Genomic DNA, 22,683 nt, shown 5'->3' with positions numbered 1-22,683 from the left:
GTCCCATTCTTGGCTGGGGGGCGCTGGGCACCTGGCCCCTGCCTGCCCAATGCTCAAAGTGCCCCCCACGATCTTGCGGATGTTTGCCGAGTGCTGCAGGGTCACCTGCAGTGGGGAGAGAGACACAGTTAGTGGATGATGTAGCCAAGGATGCCTCACCCAACACTGAGATGCAGCCACCTCTGGGGTGGGTTGCAGAAGTCAGCAAATTAAATTGCAACAAGAAATGCACTGAAAGGACTGAAGCAGCTGCAGGAAGTGGAGAAAAAGCAGGAGCCCTGGATCCCAGCCCTGCCCCTCCCCTACTCTACCCCCTAACCTCCACTCTCCCCCCAGACTTAGGGGGAGAACCCAAGAGTCTTGATCCCCAGCCTTGCCCACCCCCATATTTTGATATGGCTCCATCCAATAGCCGCCCCCCCCCCCCCCAAATTGCAGGGCAGCACCACAGAGCACACCAGAGACCTGCCTGTTTGCACAGGATGGGCAATGGCAGTGCCCCAGGGTGGGGAGAGATGATGTTAAGGGAGAAGCAGGCAGCACACAGCCTCCATGACAGAGAAAGAAATTCTAGGGGGTGCCATGCTGCAAGGAATGAGGGAGGTTGGCAGGGAATGGAAGGATCTTCCCTCACAGCAGGTGCATCTGTCTCCCCCCCCCACCCCGCAATTCCTTCCCAGCCCTAACCCGGCCCAGCTACCAGGGTTAAATTTGGCCTGGATTCCCCAGCTGCTGGTGGAGGGCATGGGGCTGGGGAGCATGAGCCTCTACTCCCCCTTCCCCTGACACAGTTGCATGGGAACTGATCAAAGGAGCCTGCAGCACTGCTGCCTAGAGGAAACTGAGGCACCAGCCAGTGACAGACAGATCATGGCTCTCCTCATCCTCATCCTCTTTTCCATATACAACCTGGCCAGGGGATAGGGGGTAAACTCAGGGCAGTTGCACAGTTAACCTGTGGAACTCCTTGCCAGAGGATGTTGTGAAGGCCAAGACTATAACAGGGTTCAGAAAAGAACTAGATAAGTTTATGGTGGATAGATCCATCAAGGGCTATTAGCCAGGGTGGGCAGGGATGGTGCCTGTAGCCTCTGTTTGCCAGAAGCTGGGAATGGGTAACAGGGGATGGATCACTTGATGATTCCCTGCTCTGTTCATTCCCTCTGGGGCACCTGGCACTGGCCACTGTCAGAAGACAGGAGGATACTGGGCTAGATGGACTTTGCGTCTGAACCAGTCTGGCCGCTCTTATGTCTCCCTTGGCGCAGCAGTGACACCCAGTGGGCAGTCAGAGTAATGCACAGAAGGTGTTTTCCTTGGCGCAGCAGTGACACCCAGTGGCCAATCAGGGTAACACACAGAGCATGTTTCCCTTGGAGCAGCAGTGGCACCTCGTGGTTATTCAGGGTAATGCACAGAAAGTGTTTCCATTGATACAGCAGTGACACCCAGCGGTCAGGTGGTGTAATGCACAGTGTGTCTCCCTTCTAGGAGCAGTGACACCCACGAACCAATCACTGTAATGCACAGAGTATGTTTCCCACCAGTCTGGGTAATGCACAGAGCACGTTTCCCATGGAGCAGCAGTGACACCCAGTGACCAGCAGGGGTGGCATCAGACTCTTCTTGTTTGGTGGGGGACTGAGGTGGGCTAGACAAAAAAATTTGGGGGAGCTGTGCCCCCCATCACCTGGCCCCTCCCATGCCTCTGCTCCTTCTCAGTTAAAGGCCAGGCTCATCTGCTCTCCCCCCGGCCAAGGTTTACAGCAATACAACCTTTATTAAAATAAAATAGTGAACAGGGTTTACTTTAAATAAACTAAATCTGTCCAAATTTTAGTATTAAATCCAAAGTTCTTAAAGATCCCATCAACAACCAAAACCTAAATGAAAATTTGAAACCAAAAACAATGCTTAATTTAAAACCCAAACATTAAGAAAAACTTTGTTTTTAAAAAGAAAAACAAACATGCTGTAAATTAATAATTTCAACATTTTATCAAAAAGGTGTGCTACAGCAAGATGATAAAATAACATAAAATAAATAAGCCTGACCACTAAAATCTCCTATAAAGGAATTGAATCTTTGAATACTGGCCAAATCTGTATAAAATATGCAGAACTATGTCAAAACTGGTGTTGTAGGTCAGCCATTCGAATCCAGAAAATGTCAATTAAAAGCTCCATTCCAACAAAAAGACACAGAACAACCCAATAAACCAAAACGGTCACAACCTTTAACAAACCTACACAGAAGCAAAATTAAACCTGTGCCAATGTTGAAACAAACAATGTAAATGTCTAATTCTAACTTCTTGTTTCTCGTGGGAGGAAAGTGTTTTGCACCCCAGTAACCAGGCTGTCACTGCAGCTTTCCTTTCACTAAATAAGATTTTTAGCAAATATAAATTGCCCTCAAATTTCTCTAAAAGAAATTGAAATTGTATCTTTGCACTAATATCCCAAGTGTGCAAGTCCACCCCTCAGAGCAGTCCCACACCCTTAGCCCAGGGGAGAATCCCAACTGGTTTGTGCATTTGTAACCCTGAGGCCTGAAGCTGATGAGAGAAAGGGAAGTGAGACATCTTGGAGCTTTCCGATACCACCTCTTGGGAGCACAGGGAATTGACTGAGCCACGTCCTGGCTAATTTTCACCTTGTTCTCCACGGGCAGGCTCCACTGGAGAGCTTGGGAGTGATTGACCATGGCAGCACCCTATTTACATATTAAAAACCATAATTTTGGGGCCATTGGGGTGAAATGTGAGTACTTTGGGGGTTGGACCCACATGAAAAGGGATTTGGACAAACTGGAGAGAGTCCAGCAGCGGGCAATACAAATGATTAGGGGGCTGGGGCACATGACTTACAAGGACCTACAGGCCATATCCTGTATGTTAAGCTAAGGCAAAGTGAGCATATCTATATTGTGACCTTTTACTCAGAAAGCAAAGTTGACCTGTATCTTGTTACTTAAATAGATAAGTACCCACACCTGTCTAAGACCTTTACCTAGACCAATCGACAATGGAGAATGGCATAGGTTTTTTTTTCAGTATTATACCCACAGACTTAACAGGTACACCACAAGGAAACATGTGCATATGTACATGTCATCAACATGCACAAACATACTAGCCTGTGAAGTAAGCGTACTCTAATGTTTTGTGGGTGAGGAATGAAATTTGGGCATAGGAGGAAGGATTTCCGGTGCTTGTGCCCTATAAAAGAGGTAACCCACCTCACTAGAGCACTTCACTCTATCATGCTGACTTACTTCCTCCACGCTCTCTCTAGGTACTAGCAGTAGGCTGTACTTGTTCTTAAACTTTAAGTTTCAAGGGAACTACGCTAAGCTCCATTTCCCTAAGTTTTTATTCTTTCTTTATTAGGTTTTGATTTTAAGTTTAACTTAGTCAAGTAAACCCTAAGTAACATTAGCTTTTTCTAAGCACTGCATCTTTCACTCAAGAATTGAGAAACCTGAACTGCAAGGCTGGTTCTGTGTCTCTTACCACCAGGTTATCAAGGAAGGGACGCTACTAAGGGCCCAAAAGCAAGTTATTCCGATGGTTAGGAAAGATAGAAAATGTGGCAAAAGACCACCTTGGCTTACCCTTGAGATCTTGCCTGACCTACAAAATAAAAAGGCGTCATATAAAAAATGGAAACTAGGTCAGATCACGAAGGATGAATATAGGCAAATAACACAGGAATGCAGAGGCAAGATTAGAAAAGCAAAGGCACAAAATGAACTCAAACTAGCTATGGGAATAAAGGGAAACAAGAAGACTTTTTATCAATACATTAGAAGCAAGAGGAAGACCAAGGACAGGGTAGGCCCACTGCTCAATGAGGAGGGGGTAACAGTAACGGGAGACTTGGAAATGGCAGAGATGCTTAATGACTTCTTTGTTTCGGTCTTCACTGAGAAGTCTGAAGGAATGTCTAGTATAGTGAATGCTTACAGGAAGAGGGTAGGTTTAGAAGAGAAAATAAGGAAAGAGCAAGTAAAAAATCACTTAGAAAAGTTAGATGCCTGCAAGTCACCAGGGCCTGATGGAATGCATCCTAGAATACTCAAGGAGTTAATAGAGGAGGTATCTGAGCCTCTAGCTATTATCTTTGGGAAATCATGGGAGACGGGGGAGATTCCAGAAGACTTGAAGGGGGCAAATATAGTGCCCATCTATAAAAAGGGAAATAAAAACAACCCAGGAAACTACAGACCAGTTAGTTTAACTTCTGTGCCAGGGAAGATAATGGAGCAGGTAATCAAAGAAATCATCTGCAAACACTTGGAAGGTGGTAAGGTGATAGGGAATAGCCAGCATGGATTTTTAAAGAACAAATCATGTCAAACTAATCTGATAGCGTTCTTTGATAGGATGACGAGCCTTGTGGATAAGGGAGAAGCGGTGGATGTGGTATACCTAGACTTTAGTAAGGCATTTGATACAGTTTCGCATGATATTCTTATAGATAAGCTAGGAAAGTACAATTTAGATGGGGCTACTATAAGGTGGGTGCATAACTGGCTGGATAACCGTACTCAGAGAGTAGTTAATGGCTCCCAATCCTGCTGGAAAGGTATAACAAGTGGGGTTCCGCAGGGGTCTGTTTTGGGACCGGTTCTGTTCAATATCTTCATCAACGATTTAGATGTTGGCATAGAAAGTACGCTTATTAAGTTTGCGGACGATACCAAACTGGGAGGGATTGCAACTGCTTTGGAGGACAGGGTCAAAATTCAAAATGATCTGGACAAATTGGAGAAATGGTCTGAGGTAAACAGGATGAAGTTCAATAAAGATAAATGCAAAGTGCTCCACCTAGGAAGGAACAATCAGTTTCACACATACAGAATGGGAAGAGACTGTCTAGGAAGGAGTATGGCAGAAAGAGATCTAGGGGTCATAGTGGACCACAAGCTTAATATGAGTGAACAGTGTGATACTGTTGCAAAAAAAGCAAATGTGATTCTGGGATGCATTAACAGGTGTGTTGTAAACAAGACACGAGAAGTCATTCTTCCGCTTTACTCTGCGCTGGTTAGGCCTCAGCTGGAGTATTGTGTCCAGTTCTGGGCACCGCATTTCAAGAAAGATGTTGAGAAATTGGAGAGGGTCCAGAGAAGAGCAACAAGAATGATTAAAGGTCTTGAGAACATGACCTATGAAGGAAGGCTGAAGGAATTGGGTTTGTTTAGTTTGGAAAAGAGAAGACTGAGAGGGGACCTGATAGCAGTTTTCAGGTATCTAAAAGGGTGTCATCAGGAGGAGGGAGAAAACTTGTTCATCTTGGCCTCCAATGGTAGAACAAGAAGCAATGGACTTAAACTGCAGCAAGGGAGATTTAGGTTGGACATTAGGAAAAAGTTCCTAACTGTCAGGGTAGTTAAACACTGGAATAGGTTGCCTAGGGAAGTTGTGGAATCTCCATCGCTGGAGATATTTAAGAGTAGGTTAGATAAATGTCTATCAGGGATGGTCTAGACAGTATTTGGTCCTGCCATGATGGCAGGGGACTGGACTCGATGACCTCTCGAGGTCCCTTCCAGTCCTAGAGTCTATGAGTCTATGAATACATTAACCAAAACTTTGTTGCATATAATGCCCTATGTATCTTTTGAATAGCAGTAATGCAACTGTAACTTTGTAACTCAATTAAATTAAATAAAATGTAAGTCAATAACTTAAATTTTCATCATATTATCCAAATTAATATTATTAGTACACCCTAAATCAGGCTACATGGGACAGAAAGTTGGAGTGCAGAGGGATGAGGGCACTGGCCCTGGGGGTGCAGGCTCTAGGGTGGGTTTAGAATGAGAGGTTCAGGGTACAGTAGAGGGCTCAGGATTAGGGCAGAAAATTGGGCTGTGAGGGCTCTGGAACGAGACCAGGAAAAAGAGAATTGAGGTGAAAGAGGGAGATCAGACTAGAGCAGAAGGTGGTGGGGGAGAGAGAAGTTAGAGCTGTAGGAGAAACGGAAAAACTCCCGCCCCCCCATTCTCTTATCAGGGTATCTAAGAACGAGGTGAGAGACATCTCTCTCTTACTGCAACATAAACTCTAGTGGGCCTGGGCTGAGGACGGAACTCCTCTCCTCAGCAGCTCCAGCTAGGTTGGGCTATGGACATCTTGCCTCCATAGATCTGGTGTTCCTGGCCTGGGACAGGGGAGGGGCTCCTCTCCTCTCCATTGTTGTAAAGGCCTTTTTTTGCTGATGTGCATGGTCACACCCACCCCGCATTGCATAATGGGGGTGCTTGTCCAAATGGTCATTTCGGCTGCTGTGGGATCCCCGGTCTCTTTGTTATTACGGCAGGAGTAATAAAGTGTAGTTATCCTGGTGATATGAATCAAGGACTGTAGAATGGTCCTTAGCAGTTCATGCTTTTGGGAGTCACCTGAACCTCCATATATCTCATTAGGCAAGGGACATGGGTTCCAAAGCATAGTGAATTAAAAAAGATTGAAAATAAATATTTGTGTTTAGCATTGTGGCTCTTTTCTGAAGTTTTTAACTGCAGTTTCTGTGGCTTTTTTCTCTTCTGGTTTAAAAATAAAGTTCTTTGTATTTCTGTTACAAATTCAGCTCTATGTTACAGACCTAAGATCACTAATCTTTAAATATGGTTTTTAGATGTACTTAGAGTGGGTGGTTCTGATCTCACTTACACACTGAAAGTTGTAAGCAATGTCACAGTTGGCTAAAATACTCTTTTTCACTCTGACTGCAAGGAAATTTTGCAGGTTCGACTCAGGGCCCTGCAGCTGGAGGGCCAGGACTTATGGGGTATATACCCCATCTTTGCAACCAACATTTGCTACCTCACTCCATAATGCCACACAAAGAGCAACCTTTTATCTCTCAGAACCAGAATATACCACAGAAGAGATCTAATGGCATAAGCTTAAGGTGAGAGATTGCAGCACTAATAGCAATTCTAAGAGATTCAAAAATGTCTCTGTCTTTATACACCAGGAACAGCAAAAAGGAAATCAGCTAAAACAATCACAGACAGACAGACAAACATCCATTCCTATCTCCCACAAGCTTTTGGCATTTGGAACCCATACCCCTTAATGGTGAGTACTTTTCTGGCAAGAGTGAAGCTGAAGGCTTAACTGGAAACAGTTTAAGAAGTGCTCCCATCTCTGGCACTCAGCTATCCAGCTCCCAATGGGGTCCAAACCCCAAATAGTTCCCTTTTACCCTGTATAAGCTCTAAAATCCTGTGACCAGGGTAGCTGCCTAGCAGACTGTGCATAGACTCATAGACTCTAGGACTGGAAGGGACCTCGAGAGGTCATCGAGTCCAGTCCCCTGCCCTCATGGCAGGACCAAATACTGTCTAGACCATCCCCAAAAGACATTTATCTAACCTACTCTTAAATATCTCCAGAGATGGAGATTCCACAACTTCCCTAGGCAATCTATTCCAGTGTTTAACTACCCTGACAGTTAGGAACTTTTTCCTAATGTCCAACCTAAATCTCCCTTGCTGCAGTTTAAGCCCATTGCTTCTCGTTCTATCATTGGAGGCTAAGGTGAACAAGTTTTCTTCCTCCTCCTGATGACACCCTTTTAGATACCTGAAAACTGCAATCATGTCCCCTCTCAGTCTTCTCTTTTCCAAACTAAACAAACCCAATTCCTTCAGCCTTCCTTCATAGGTCATGTTCTCAAGACCTTTAATCATTCTCGTTGCTCTTCTCTGGACCCTCTCCAGTTTCTCCACATCTTTCTTGAAATGCGGTGCCCAGAACTGGACACAATACTCCATTTGAGGCCTAACCAGCGCAGAGTAAAGCGGAAGAATGACTTCTCGTGTCTTGTTTACAACACATCTGTTAATGCATCCCAGAATCACATTTGCTTTTTTTGCAACAGTATCACACTGTTGACTCATATTAAGCTTGTGGTCCAGTATGACCCCTAGATCTCTTTCTGCCATACTCCTTCCTAGACAGTCTCCTCCCATTCTGTATGTGTGAAACTGATTGTTCCTTCCTAAGTGGAGCACTTTGCATTTATCTTTATTGAACTTCATCCTGTTTACCTCAGACCATTTCTCCAATTTGTCCAGATCATTTTGAATTTTGACCCTGTCCTCCAAAGCAGTTGCAATCCCTCCCAGTTTGGTATCGTCCGCAAACTTAATAAGCGTACTTTCTATGCCAACATCTAAATCGTTGATGAAGATATTGAACAGAACCGGTCCCAAAACAGACCCCTGCCGAACCCCACTTGTTATACCTTTCCAGCAGGATTGGGAGCCATTAACAACTACTCTCTGAGTACAGTTATCCAGCCAGTTACGCACCCACATTATAGTAGCCCCATCTAAATTGTACTTTCCTAGTTTATCTATAAGAATATCATGCGAGACCCTATCAAATGCCTTACTAAAGTCTAGATATATCACATCCACTGCTTCTACCTTATCCACAAGGCTCGTTATCCTATCAAAGAACGCTATCAGATTAGTTTGACATGATTTGTTCTTTAAAAATCCATGCTGGCTATTCCCTATCACCTTACCACCTTCCAAGTGTTTGCAGATGATTTCTTTATTTACCTGCTTCATTATCTTCCCTGGCACAGAAGTTAAACTAACTGGTCTGTAGTTTCCTGGGTTGTTTTTATTTCCCTTTTTATAGATGAGCACTATATTTGCCCCCTTCCAGTCTTCTGGAATATCCCCCGTCTCCCATGATTTCCCAAAGATAATAGCTAGAGGCTCAGATACCTCTTCCATTAACTCCTTGAGTATTCTAGGATGCATTTCATCAGGCCCTGGTGACTTGCAGGCATCTAACTTTTCTAAGTGATTTTTTACTTGCTCTTTTTTTATTTTATCTTCTAAACCTACCCTCTTCCCGTAAGCATTCACTATATTAGACATTCCTTCAGACTTCTCAGTGAAGACCGAAACAAAGAAGTCATTAAGTATCTCTGCCATTTTCAAGTCTCCCGTTACTGTTTCCCCCTCCTCACTGGGCAGTGGGCCTACCCTGTCCTTGGTCTTCCTCTTGCTTCTAATGTATTGATAAAAAGTCTTCTTGTTTCCCTTTATTCCCATAGCTAATTTGAGTTCATTTTGTGCCTTTGCCTTTCTAATCTTGCCTCTGCCTTCCTGTGTTATTTGCCTATATTCATCCTTTGTAATCTGACCTAGTTTCCATTTTTTATATGATGCCTTTTTATTTTGTAGGTCACGCTAGATCTCGTGGTTAAGCCAAGGTGGTCTTTTGCCACATTTTCTATCTTTCCTAACCATCGGAATAGCTTGCTTTTGGGCCCTTAATAGCGTCCCTTTGAAAAACTGCCAACTCTCCTCAGTTGTTTTTCCCCTCAGTCTTGATTCCCATGGGACCTTACCTATCAGCTCTCTGAGCTTACCAAAATCTGCTTTCCTGAAATCCATTGTCTCTATTTTGCTGTACTCCCTTCTATCCTTCCTTAGAATTGCAAACTCTATTATTTCATGATCACTTTCACCCAAGCTTCCTTCTACTTTCAAATTCTCAACGAGTTCTTCCCTGTTTGTTAAAATCAAGTCTAGAACAGCTTCCCCCCTAGTAGCTTTTTCAACTTTCTGAAATAAAAAGTTGTCTGCAATGCAGTCCAGGAACTTATTTGATAGTCTGTGCCCCGCGGTGTTATTTTCCCAACATATATCTGGATAGTTGAAGTCCCCCATCACCACCAAATCTTGGGCTTTGGATGATTTTGTTAGTTGTTTTAAAAAAGCCTCATCCACCTCTTCCACCTGCCTGCATCTGCCTGCCAACGCGAGAGCTCGTAAGGCACTAATCCGGATAGTAGTGGCTGGATGGCAGTGATCCTAAAAAGCCCCTGGAGTGGTACAGCAGAAGTGTGCTGGGCCCATACCCCAGAAGTTAATGGTTCAAAGCCATCCTCTGCTACATATGTGCTAGTTCCTGTTCCTTTAGGGCCTTCCAGCAGAGCGCCATAAGGCTGCCTGGGCTGAAGGCAAGAGGCAGACCTGGCCATGGTAAGGGCCTCCTGTTCCAGAATAAGGCTGTGGTGCTTCCTGGTCCCCTTTTCCCACCCACACTGGTGGGCGGCGGCTGCTGCGGGAGAACACGAGGGAGGCTCTCGGGACACCAGGCAGTGCTGTGTGTGTGGCTGTCAGGGGAAAGAGCTGAGGCTCCTGACTTGACCTGCCACTGACTCACATGGCTCTGCGCACTGTCACCTGAGGTGGGCCAGGTTGCGGACGTGACTCAGGCTTGGGCTGCATAGCCGTGCTTTCCTGACAGGGCATGAGGCAGGCGAAGAGCTTTGCACAGCCTACAGACAAGTGGGAGGAAGGCGTCTTTGAGCCAACGTGTCTCATCCACTTCTCCCTTGCTGCTTGGGCGGAGGCAGGAAGGGAGCAAAATGTTCCCAGCTGAAAGTTTTTGTGCTCAGCCTTGAGGATTAAGCCTGAGCCTCTGGAACAGCTGCTGGGAGATGGGTTTCTGAATGGCATCCAGCCTGGTCTTTGGGCCACCAGCTGAAAGCACTGAGGCAAAGAGGCAGCAAAATGGGACCTTTGAGGCTCCCCACAGGAAAGTAAGGAAGTAGCACAGGATTATCACTGTCCCTGGGTGGGCTTGAACCACTATCCTTTCAGTTAAGAGCCAAACATGCTGACCCATTGCACCACAGAGACACAGACAGGGCAAGCTGTATGTAGCACAGAAGTCAGGAATCAGCTCAGGGTATGGTCTTGCATATGCATGCAGGGGTTGGACAAGTAGCAGCAAGGAACTGGACTGGTGTGGAGTGAAAGTTCTGTGGGAAGGAACCGAAAAGAGCATTGGGGCTGCGGTACAGCACTTGCATACACTTTCTTTGGCCTGTTTTGCTAGAAGAGTTAGCAGGGTGAGATTGTTAGTCACAGGTCAGTGGGTGAGTTTATGCAAATTCTGGACTCTGGGACCCGAGCTGGGGTGGGAGGGACACAATTTTAGTGGCACATGCACCCTCTCTGCAACCAACCTTTGTTACCTCACTGCATAACAGCATACACAGAGCAACCTTTTACCTTTCAGCACCAAAGCGTACTGTAGAGAAATCTAATGGCATAAGCTTAAGATGAGAGACTTCAGTACTAACAACAATTCTAATGTAAGCAGTCAGGATGAGTGCTACCCTGACATTTGGTGGTGAATTGTAGGGAGTGTGGAAAGAATTCCAAGAATTTCAAGGAGTGTGGAAAGATTTGCATTGGCATCCACCCTCCACTTAGTATAAGCCCACAGCAGACTGGGATGGTTATTTTAACAGCTCTGGGATCCCCAATTTCTTTGTTATTGGGGCAGGAGGGAAAAAAAAGTTTGTTACCCTGATTGTGTGAATGGGGAGCTGTGGGATTGCTTTGTGACAGAGATGACTCAACCTCAGCTGGGTGGTACTTGCTAAACATGGGACATGGGTTCCAAAACCCCATGAAGAGAGAGAGGTTGGGGACTGGTGTGTCTAGTTGATGGTGTGGGTCTTTTTGGAGAGCTTGACACACCAGTTGTATGTTCTCCTTTCTCCACTGTTAAAGAGTAAAGCTAATTTTGATTCTATCAGGAGTCTATCTTGAGACTGCTGAGCTGAATGCATGTTGGACCAATGATGCATCAACATCTGGGTTCCCCTACTAAGAGCTGAAATCACTGAGTGCTGTGTTAACTAGTGGGGGGAGTCTGAAGACCTATTGTTAAGTGGCTGGCAGAGCAGAGCAGTTGCAGCGTGTTGAAACAGCCCATGGAACAGTGATGGGAGTGGAGCCATTTGCAGGGACAGCTAGAGGAGTGGCACAGCTGATGTGGTGGAGCTGGTCGTGGTAAAGGCTGCAGCAGAACTCCACGGAGAGGTGGAGCAGGTGGCCCTGGCCCATGTAAGGTGCCCCTTAACACCCTGTGTGGATTTCCCCCCCCCCATTTCCATCCAGGCTGGCAGGGGTAAAACTCTGCAGATAAACTCTCAAATTCTGGGGTGGAGCTGACCAGAGACTTTTGGGTTGTTGGACCTTGGGGTGATTGGACTTAAGACCCTAAGGGGAAAAGGACATTGCCAAACGTACTTGGAGGTGGTTTTTTTTTGTTTATGGTTTGTGTTATAACCCTGTTTGTGGTGTTTCTCCAGTGAGATGCCACATTGATTTTTTCCTTTATTAAAAGATTTTGCTACACTCAGATGCTGTGCTTGCGAAAGGGGAAGTATTGCCTCTTAGAGGCACCCAGGGGGGCATGGTATGTAAGTGTCCCAGATCACTGGGTGGAGACTTGAGCCAGTTATGCATTGTGTTACTGACACAGAACCCCTGGATACTGAACCCTGCCCTTGTTACTATCAACTCAGAGAAGCAGAAGGGTTACACTAAGATATTCAAAAATATCTCTGTCTTTAGACACCACACAGACAATCAAACAGAACAAACATCCATTCCTACTACCCACATGCTTTTGGTGTTTGGAACCCAAACCCCTTAATAGTGAGTCCTTTTCAGGCAAGGGTCAAGCTCTCAGGCCTCAAATGCCAGTTACAGTTACTCTGTCCTTAATCCAAAATAAACAGGAAAATACACTTGATTATTCCTGCCCCAATAACAAAGAGACTGGGGATCCCACAGCAGCTGAAATGACCATTTGGACGAGCACTCCCCTCATGCAATCTAGGGTGGGTGTAACCATGCAAATGACATCAGCAACAAAAGACCTTTACAACAGATCACCAACAGATGGCAGGGTAGAGTTCATACTGACCCTACTTAAACTAGAGTGTGGCAAAGATTAAAGAACATTGAACTTTAAAACTCACCAAACGTGGGTCAGTCCATCCTCATCGTCGTATCCGCTCGTTATACTCCACACCTGAATGTAGCCCTCACATGGACAACATACCCTCCTAACTCTGTGTCTGTACGTTAACCTTTTACTCCCAGTTGGGGCTATTGCAGATTATATATTCCTTATGCCACCCGATCTTAAACCGAACTTTGCACTCCCTGGGTAATCTATGCATTGTTCCCTGATCACCAGAAACTTCTACGCCTAAGCACTGTACCGTACACCTTTTTCTTCTTTGAACGTCATCTTAATAAAATGTTGACATTTGTTCAAGATCCCAGCTTCTGTGCCTTTGCAAGGCGTGTGCCTTTGCTCCAGGTTTTAGTCTGCTAATACAGCGGGGGCAGGGTGGGGACCGACTGAGCCAGAGGAGCTTGCCTGCTGCAGACACGGATCCAAGGCTGAACCTCATCCCCCACAAGCTGAAGGCTTAACTGAAACAGTTTAAGAAGTGCTCCCATCTCCGGCACTCAGCTACCTAGCTCCCTATGGGGTCCAAACCCCAAATAGACCCCTTTTACCCTGTATAAGCTGTAAAATCCTGTGACCAGGGCAGCTGCCTAGCAGCCTGCGCATCTGCCTGCCAGCGCGAGAGCACGTAAGGCACTAATCCAGATAGTGGTGGCTGGATGGCAGGAGGAGTAAAGAGCCAGCAGAGTGGTGCAGTGGAAGCATGCTGGGCCCATAAATCAAAGGATCAAAGCCATTCTCTAATACACACAAGTGCTTGTCTCTTTTTCCCTCTGGGCCTTCAAGCAATCAAAACCCTCAGCTTGCTGGCCCAGCTCTGTCTGCCATGCACCTGGCAGCAGCAGGACAGCAAGAGAGCAGCTCCCAGTCATTATCTCTTGTAGTGGAAAGAAAGTAGAATTGTGGTTGGACTTTTGCTATTCGTGTTCAGGGAGTCAGTGGCTGTGAGGCAACTCTTACTGATAATGGCAGAGGAAGAGTTCTCCCTTCTGTATTGATGCTGCAATTTTTGGTTGTGCCCTTTCTCCCCCCTTTCAAGGCAGGCAGGCTTGGTGGCTTGAGGAGGTGGATCAAGCCTGGTTTCTTTTGGCAGACACCTGGTTGAGAACTGGTGCTGTACAGTCTTGTCTAAACTGACCAGTCCTAATGTCTGTAGTCTCGTCTCATATTTTGGAAGCCTGCTATTTACACCTTTCCACTGCAAAAACGACTATTTAGTCCTACTCTTTCTTTCCAATCTGCTAACCAGTTACTGATCAGTGAGAGGGCCCAAGCCACCAGGAATAGCTTGTGACTGCGAGTGGCAACCTCAGGGCAGACTGTTAAGAAGCAGGGTACAAGCCCCAAATCGGTTGTGTGTTCTAGACTTACATTTCACCAAGTGTCAGATTAGGGATGATGTCCCTTGTGTGACTTTTTAAAGCAAACTTGCTATTTTTGCATCATTTAAGCATTCTATGCAGAGGACTAGAAATGTTTTTATTAACCTGTATGTTAGATCATTTTAACATTGGCTGGAATCAAAATGTTAAATTAGTTCTTATCACTTTAATAACTGATACTTCCTCTATCTCAGGACTAGCTATTAAACTGATTTTTGGACCAGGGAGATGGAATAGCAGCTTCCTCCATCCACTGCACACATCACCCTGTTATTGTGGCACTGAACCCCCAGGAGCGGTGGACCTCCCTATGGAGAGAATATCGTGGTTGAAGAGCAGCGAAGAAAAGTGGTGGTGTCTGTGTTCCTGTTTGGTTTGTACTGAGTATGGTTTTGAGTCGTTTGTAACTCTTTCGTCAGTTATTAGTAACATCTTATTATTAGGCCTCTGAGTTGAAAGGCTGCTCTTGCAGGTTTTACTTTGTCATTGTTTGCAGGTCAAGCAGCTGCTTTCTTAGGACTGGTCTACACTACGCGTTTAAACCAAATTTAGCAGCGTTAAACCAAATTAACCCTGCAACCATCCACACAATGAAGCCCTTTATATCGATATAAAGGGATCTTAATACATATATCTGTACTCCTCCCCGATGAGGGGAGTAGCTCGGAAATTGGTATTGCCATGTCGGATTAGGATTAGTGTGGCTGCAATTTGACAGTATTGGCCTCTGGGCGGTATCCCACAGTGCACCATTGTGACTGCTCTGGACAGCAATCTGAACTCGGATGCACTGGCCAGGTAGACAGGAAAAGCCCCGCGAACTTTTGAATTTCATTTCCAGTTTGCCCAGCGTGGAGCTCTGATCAGCATGGGTGGTGATGCAGTCCCAAATCCAAAAAGAGCTCCAGCATGGACAGTCTGGGAGCAGGACCGGCGCTAGGGATTTGAGCACCCTAGGCGGACAGCAATTTCGCTGCCCCGCGCGCTGGTCCCACGGCTCCGCTGGAGCTGCCGCAGTCGTGCATGCGGAGGGTCCGCTGCTCCATGGCTCCAGTGGAGCTGCAGCAGTGGTGCCTGTGGGAGGTCCACCGGAGCCGCACGAGCAGCCGACAGTCCACAGGCAGGACTGCGGCAACTCCACCGGAGCCGCAGAGCACCGGACCCTCCGCAGGCACCACTGCGGCAGCTCCACCGGAGCCGCCTGCAGCCCCCTCCAGCAAAACGGCTACCACCATTTATTCTGGTGCCCTAGGCGATTGCCTAGGCTGCCTAAATGGTAGCGCCGGCCCTATATGGGAGATACTGGATCTGATCGCTGTATGGAGAGACAAATCTGTTCTATCAGAGCTCCATTACAGAAGACGAAATGACAAAGCATTTGAAAAAATCTCCAGGCTATGACAGACAGAGTTCACAGCAGGGATTCAGCATAGTGACAAGCGTAATGGAAAGCCAAAGAATCAAATGGACGCTCATGGAGGGAGGGAGGGGGTACTGAGGACTCCAGCTATCCCACAGTCCCAGCAGTCTTCGAAAAGCATTTGCATTCTTGGCAGAGTTCCCAATGCCTGAAGGGTCAAACACATTTTCCCGGGTGTTTCGGGGCACCTGGAGCTAGCGTTTGGGGCCCCACGGGTAGGTCCCCTGGAGCTAGGGTTAGGGGTCCAATGGGCAGGGCCCCTGGAGCTAGGGTTAGTGGCCCCATGAATAAGGCCTCTGGAGCTAGGATTAGGGCTCCCATGGGTAGGGCCTCTGGAGATAGGGTTAGGGGCCCCACGAATAGGGCCCCTAGAGCTAGGGTTGGGGGACCCACGTGTAGGGCCCCTTGAGCTAGGATAAGGGGCTATCATACCTTTAGTCCCAGATTTGGACCTTAGCGTCCAAAATATGGGGGTTAGCATGAAAACCTCCAAGCTTAGTTACCAGCTTGGACCTGGTACTTGCTGCCACCGCCCAAAAAATTAGAGGGTTTTGGGGCACTCTGGTCCCCCTGAAAAACCTTCCCTGGGGACCCCAAGACCCAAATCCCTTGAGTCTCACAACAAAGAGAAATAATCCTTTTTCCCTTCCCCCCCTCCAGGTGCTCCTGGAGAGATACACAGACACAAGCTCTGTGAATCCAAACAGAGTGACTCCCCCTCTCCGTTCCCAGTCCTGGAAACAAAAGCACTTTCCTCTTCACCCAGAGGGAATGCAAAATCAGGCTAGCAAATCCAACACACACAGATCTCCCCCTGATTTCTTCCTCCCACCAATTCCCTGGTGAGTACAGACTCAATTTCCCTGAAATTTCCCAGAAAAGAAAACTCCAACAGGTCTCAAAAAGAAAGCTTTATATAAAAAAGAAAGAAAAAATACATACAAATGGTCTCTGTATTAAGGTGACATACAGGGTTAATTGCTTAAAAGAAATATTGAATAAACAGCCTTATTCAAAAAGAATATAAATCAAAGCACTCCAGCACTTATATTCATGCAAATACCAAAGAAAAGAAACCATATAACTTACTATCTGATCTCTTTGTCTTTACACTTAGAAACAGAAGATTAGAAAGCAGAAACTACTTTTTCTAAGCTCAGAGAAAGCAGGCAGACAGACAACAAAGACTCAGACACAAACTTCCCTCCACCCAGAGTTGAAAAAATCCGGTTTCCTGATTGGTCCTCTGGTCAGGTGCTTCAGGTGAAAGAGACATTAACCCTTAGCAATCTGTTTATGACAGGGGCCCCATGGGTAGGGTCTCTGAAGCGAGGGTTAGGGGCCCCAGAGTTAGGGGGCCTGCAGATAGGGTTGGGGTCCCACGAGAAGGGACGTTGGAGCTAGGGTTGGGGCCCCATGGGAAGTGCCCTTGGAGCTAGGGTTAGGGTTCCCATGGGTAGGGCACCTGGAGCTAGGGTTAGGAGCCCCAGGGATGGGGCCACTAAAGCTAGGGTTAGGGTTCCCAGGGGTGGGGCCCCTGGAGCTAGGGTTAGCGGCCCCACAGGCACAGCCCCTAGAGCTGGGGTTGGGATCCCCAAAGATTGGGCCCCTGGAGCTAGGGTTAGGGGCGCCACGGGGAGGGCCCCTAGAACTATAGTTAGAGAGCCCAGGGATGTTGCTCCTGGAGCTAGGGTTAGGAGCCACACGGGTAGGGCCCCTGGAGCTAGAGTTAGGGGCCCCACGGTTAAGGCCCCCGGAGCTAGAGTTAGGGGCCCCACGGGTTGGGCCTCTGAAGCTAGGGTTAGGAGGCACACGGGTAGGGCTCCTCAAGTTGGAGTTAGGGGTCCCACGGGTAGGACCTCTGATCCTAGGGTTATAGGGCACAAGCGTAGGGCGCCTGGAGCTAGGGTTAGGGGCCTCATGGGTAGCGACCCTGGTGCTAGGTTTAGGAGTGCCAGGGGTAGGGCCCCTTGAGCTAGGGTTAGGTACCCCACGTGTAGGGCTCCTGGATCGAGGGTTAGGGGCCACAGGGATGGGGCCCTTCAGCTAGGGATAGGGTTCCCGTAGGGGGGGCCCCTGGAGCTAGGGTTAAGGGCCCCAGGGGTAGGGACCCTGGTTCTAGGATTAGGGGTTCAAGGGGTAGGAGCCCTGGAGCTATGGTTAGGGGCCCCAGTTGTAGGGCACCCGGAGCCAGGGTTAGCGGTCCCACGGGTAGGGCCCCTGGAGCTAGGGTAAGAGGCCTCACAGGAAGGGCCCCTTGAGCTAGGATTAGAGACCCCAGGGATGAGGCCCTTGGAGCTAGGTTTAGTTGTCCCAGGGGTGGGGCCCCTGTAGCTAGGGTTAGGGGACCCAGGGGTGGGGCCCTTGGGGCTAGGGTTAGGGGCCCCATGGATAGAGACCCTGGAGCTAGGGCTATCGGCCCCACAGGTTTGGACCCTTGGTCTAGGAATAAGGTTACCAGGGGTAGGGCCCCTAGAACTAGAGTTAGAAGCCCCACGTGTAGGGCCCCTGGTGCCAGTGTTAGGGGCCTCCCGGGTAGGGCCCCTGGTGGTAGGATTAGGGACCCCAGGGGTGGCGCCCCTGGAGCTATGGTTAGGGTTCCCAGCAGTGGGGCAGCTAGAGCTCGTGTTAGAGTTACTAGGGTTGGGTGCCCTGGAGCTAGGGTTAAGGGCCCCACGGGTTGGGCCCCTGGAGATAAGGTTAAGGGCCTCATGGTTAGGGCCCCTGGTGCTAGGGTAAGGGACCCCACGGGATGGGTCCCTGGAGCTAGGGTTAGAGACCTCAGGGATGGGGCCCCTGGAGCTAGGGTTAGGGGTCACAGGGGTGGGGCCCCTGTTGCCAGGGTTAGAGGCCCCAAGGGTTGGGCCCCTGAAACTAAGGTTAGGGGTCACAGGGGTAGTGTCTCTGGAGCTAGGGTTAGGGTTCCCAGGGTAAGAGCCCCTGGAGATATGGTTAAGGGTCCAAGTCGTAGAGCCCCTGGAACTAGGGTTAGGTGCCCCACGGGTAGGGCCCCTGGAGCTAGTGTTATGGGCCCCACTGGTAGGGACCCTGGTTCTAGGATTAGGAGTCCAGGGGGTAGGGCCCCTATAGCTAGGGTATGAGGCCCCATGGGAAGGGCCCCTAGAGCTATGATTAGAGACCCCAGGGATGGGGAACCTATAGCCAGGGTTAGGGGCCCCACGGGTAGGGCCTCTGAAACAAGGGTTAGGGGTCACACACGGGGAGGGACCTTGGAGCTAGAGTTAGAGGATCTACGGGTAGGGCCCCAGGAGCTAGGGATAGAGGCCCCATGCGTTGGGCCCCTGGAAAGTGTTAGGGGCCCTAGGGGATGAGTCCCTGGAGCAAGGGTTAGTGGTCCCTGGGAATGGCCCCAGGAGCTAGGGATAGGGGCTGCATGAGTAGGGACCCTGGAGCTAGAGTTAGGAGTTCCAGGGGTAGGGCCCTTGGGGCTAGGGTTAGGGGCATAATGGTTAGGAACCCTGGAACTAGGGTTAGAGGCCCCAGGGATGTGGCCCCTGGAGCTAGGGTTAGGGATCCCAGGGGTCAAACCCCTGTAGCTAGGGTTAGGGTCCCAACGGGCATTGCCCCTTGAGCTAGGGTTAGCAGTCCCAGGGATGGGGTCCCTTGAGCTGGAGTTAGGAGTCCCAGGGGTGGGGCTCCTGAAGCTAGGGTTAGGGATCCAATGGGTAGGGTCCCTGCAGCTAGGGTTTGTGTCCCACGAGTGGGACTCCTGGGGCAAAGGTTAGGGGTTTCAGTTGTAGGGCCCCTGGAGCTGGGGTTAGAGGCCCCACTGGAGCTAGGGTTAGGGGTTCCAGGGGTGGGGCTCCTGCAACTCGGGGTTAGGGACTCAATGCAAAGGGCCCCTGAAACTAGGGTTAGGTGTCCCACAGGTAAAGCCCCTGCAGCTAGGGTTAAGGGACGTACGGGAAGGGTACCTGAAGCTAGGGTTAGGGGACTCAGGTCTAAAGCCCCTTAAGCTAGGGTTTTTAGCCCCAAGTGTAGGGCCCGTGGAGCCAGGATTAGGGGCCCCACGGGTATGGCCCCTGGAGCTAGGGATAGGAGAACCAGGGATGGGGCTCCTGGAGCTAGGGATAGGGGCCCAAAGGGTAGGGAACCTGGTGCTAGGGTTAATGGCCCAATGAGTAGGGCCCCTGGAGCTAGGGTTTGGGGCCCCATGGGTAGGGCCCCTGCAGCTAGGGATAAGGGCCCCACGGGTAGGAGCCTTGGAGCTAGGGCTAGGGGTCCACCAGAAGGGCTCCTGGAGCTAGGGTTAGTTGTCCCACGGGTAAGACCTCTGGAGCTACCATTTGAGGACCAAGGGGTAGGGCCCCTGGAGCTAGGGTTAGGGGACCCAGGGGTAGATCCCCTGCAGTTATGGTTAGGGGTCCAACGCATAGTGCACCTGTAGCTAGGATTAGGGGCACCACGTGTAGGGCCCCTTTACCTAGGTTTGGAGCACAACGGATTGGGCCTCTAAAGCTAGGGTTAGGGGTCCCAGGGATGGGGACCGTGGAGCTAGGGTTAAGAGCCCCGGGGTAGGGCCCCTGGGGCTAGGGACAGGGGCCCCAGGGGTACAGTCCATGGAGATAGGGTTAGGGGTCCCAGAGGTAGAGACCTTGGAGCTAGGGTTTAAGGGTCTCAGGGGTAGGGCCTCCTGAGGTAGGTTTAGGGGCCCCACAGGTAGGATCCCTGGAACTGGGGTTAGGGGCCCCAAAGCAAGGGACCCTGGAGCAAGGGTTATGGACCCCACGAGTAAGGCCTCTGGAGCATGGGTTAGCGGCAGCAGGGGTAGGGCCCCTGGAGCTACGGTAAAGGGCCCCAGGGGTAGGGCACCTGGAGTTAGGGTAAGGAGCCCCAGGGAAAGGATGCCTGGAAGTAGGGTTACAAGTCACACCTGAAGGGCCCCTGGAGCTAGGGTTAGGGGCCCCACAAGTAGGGATCCTGGAGCTAGAGTTAAGTTCCCCACGGGAAGGGCCCCTGGAGCTAGGGATAGGGGTCCCACAAGTAGGGTCCCTGGAGCTATGGTTAGGGGTTGCAGGGATAGGGCCCCTGGAGCTAGGGTTAGGGGCCCAATGGGTAGGGCTCCTGGAGCTAGGGTTAGACGTCCCAGGGATGGGGCTGCTAGAGCTAGGGTTAAAATTCCAAAAGGTGGGGCCCTGCAGCTAGGGTTAAGGGCCCCATGGGTAGGGCCCATGGAGATGGGATTAGGGGTCTCACGAATAGGGCCCCTTGACCTAGAGGTAGGGGCCCGACGGGTAGGTTTCCTGGAGCTAAGGTTAGGAGTAACAGGGTTAGGGATCCTGGAGCTAGGGCTAGGGGTCCCACGGGTAGGGCCTCTGGAGCTATAGTTAGGGTCCCCAGAGGTAGGACCTCTGGAGCTAGGGTTAGGTGCCCTAGATGTAGGGCCCCCAGAGGTAAGGTTAGGGGCCCCACGAGTAGGACCCCTGGACCTAGGGTTAGAGGCCCCAGGGCTAGGGCCCCTGGAGTTATGGTTACAGGCCCAGGGTAGGGCCCCTGGAGCTAGGGTTAGGGGCCCCACAGGTTGGGCCCCTGGAGCTAGGGTTAGGGGCCCCAGTGGTAGGGATGCTGGATCGAGGGATAGGGCACAAAGTGTAGGGGCTCTGGAGCTAGGGTAAGGAGCCCCACAGGTAGGGTCCCTGAAGCTAGAGTTAGGGGACCAAGGGGTAGGGCCCCTAAAGCTAGGGCTAAGGGTTCCAGGGGTGGGGCCTCTGGAGCTAGGGCAAAAGGCCTCATGAGCAGGGCCTCTGGAGCTAGGCTTAGGGGCCCTATGAGTAGGCCCCCTGAAGCTAGAGTTAGGAGCCCCAGGCATGGGGCCCCTGGAGCAAAGGTTGGGGGTCCCAGGGGTGGGACTCCTGGAGCTAAGGTTAGGGGCTCCAGAGGTAGGACCACTGGAGCTAGGGCTAGATGCCCTAGGGGTAGGGCCCCTGAAGCTAGTGTTAGGGGACCCACGGGTAGGGCTCCTGTAGCTATGGTTAGGAGTCCCACGGGTAGGGCCTATAAATCGAGTGTTAGGGGCCACATGAGTAGGGACCCTGGAGCTAGGATTAGGGGCCCCATGGGTAGGACCACTGCAGCTGGGTTAGGGCACCCAAGGATGGGGCCCCAGGATGGGGCCCCTAGGGTTTCGAGCCCAGGGGTCGAGCCCCTGCAGCTACGGTTAGGGGTCCCACGAGTAGAGGCCCTGGAGCTAGGGTTAGGGGCCCAAGAGATTGCTCCCCTGAAGCTAGGAATAAGGACCCTATGGATACAGCCCCTGAAACTACGGTTAGGGGTCCCACACGTAAAGCCCTTGGAGCTAGGGTTAGGGGCCCCATAGGCAGGGCCCCTGGAACTAGTGTTGGGGGACCCATGCGTAGGGCCCCTGGAGCTAGGGTAAGGGGCTCCACAGGTAGGGCCTCTGAAGCTAGGGTTAGAGGCCCCATTGGTAGGGGTTAGAGGGTCGGGGCCCTGGAGCTAGGGGTAGGGGACCAAGGGTTAGGGCCGCTGGAGCTAGGGTTATAGGTCCCAGGGGTGGAGTCCCTGGAGCTAGTGTTAGGGTTACCAGGGGTGAGGCCCCTGGATCTAAAGTAAAGGGCCCCACAGATCAGGACCCTGGAGTTTGTGTTAGGGGACCCACGGGCAGGGCCCATTGAACTTCGTTAAGGGCTCCCATGGGTAGGGCCTCTGGAGCTCGGGTTAGGGGCCGCACGCATAGGCCCCTGGAGATAGGGTTAGGGGCTCCACGGGTTGGGTCCCTGGTAGTAGGGTTAGGGTCCCCACGGGTGGCGCCCCTGGAGCTATGGTTAGGGTTCCCAGGGGTGGGGCAACTAGAGCTAGTGTTAGGGTTACCAGAGGTGGGAGCCCTGGAGCTAGGGTTAGGGGCCCCACAGGTCAGGCCCCTGGAGATAAGGTTAAGGGCCCCATGATTAGGGCCCCTGGTGCTAGGGTTAGGGGCCCCAGGGATGGGAATCCTGGAGCTAGGGAAAGGGTCCCACGGGTGAGTCCCTTGGAGCTGGCTTTAGGGACTCCGTGGGTACGGCCCAAGGAGGTA

At 50.1% G+C, this 22,683-nt stretch overlaps 1 non-coding gene across 1 annotated transcript; it reads left to right on the top strand.

Moving 5' to 3' along the window:
* The first annotated feature begins 14,328 nt into the window (after nt 1-14,328).
* Nucleotides 14,329-14,521, top strand: LOC115639630. Its single transcript, XR_003997715.1, has one exon. It is a non-coding gene; the product is annotated as a U2 spliceosomal RNA (small nuclear RNA).
* Nucleotides 14,522-22,683: the final 8,162 nt, after the last annotated feature.

Source organism: Gopherus evgoodei, chromosome 24, assembly GCF_007399415.2.
Source record: "Gopherus evgoodei ecotype Sinaloan lineage chromosome 24, rGopEvg1_v1.p, whole genome shotgun sequence".
NCBI classification, from domain to species: domain Eukaryota; kingdom Metazoa; phylum Chordata; order Testudines; family Testudinidae; genus Gopherus; species Gopherus evgoodei.
This window is presented reverse-complemented; position numbering and strand designations above follow the sequence as displayed.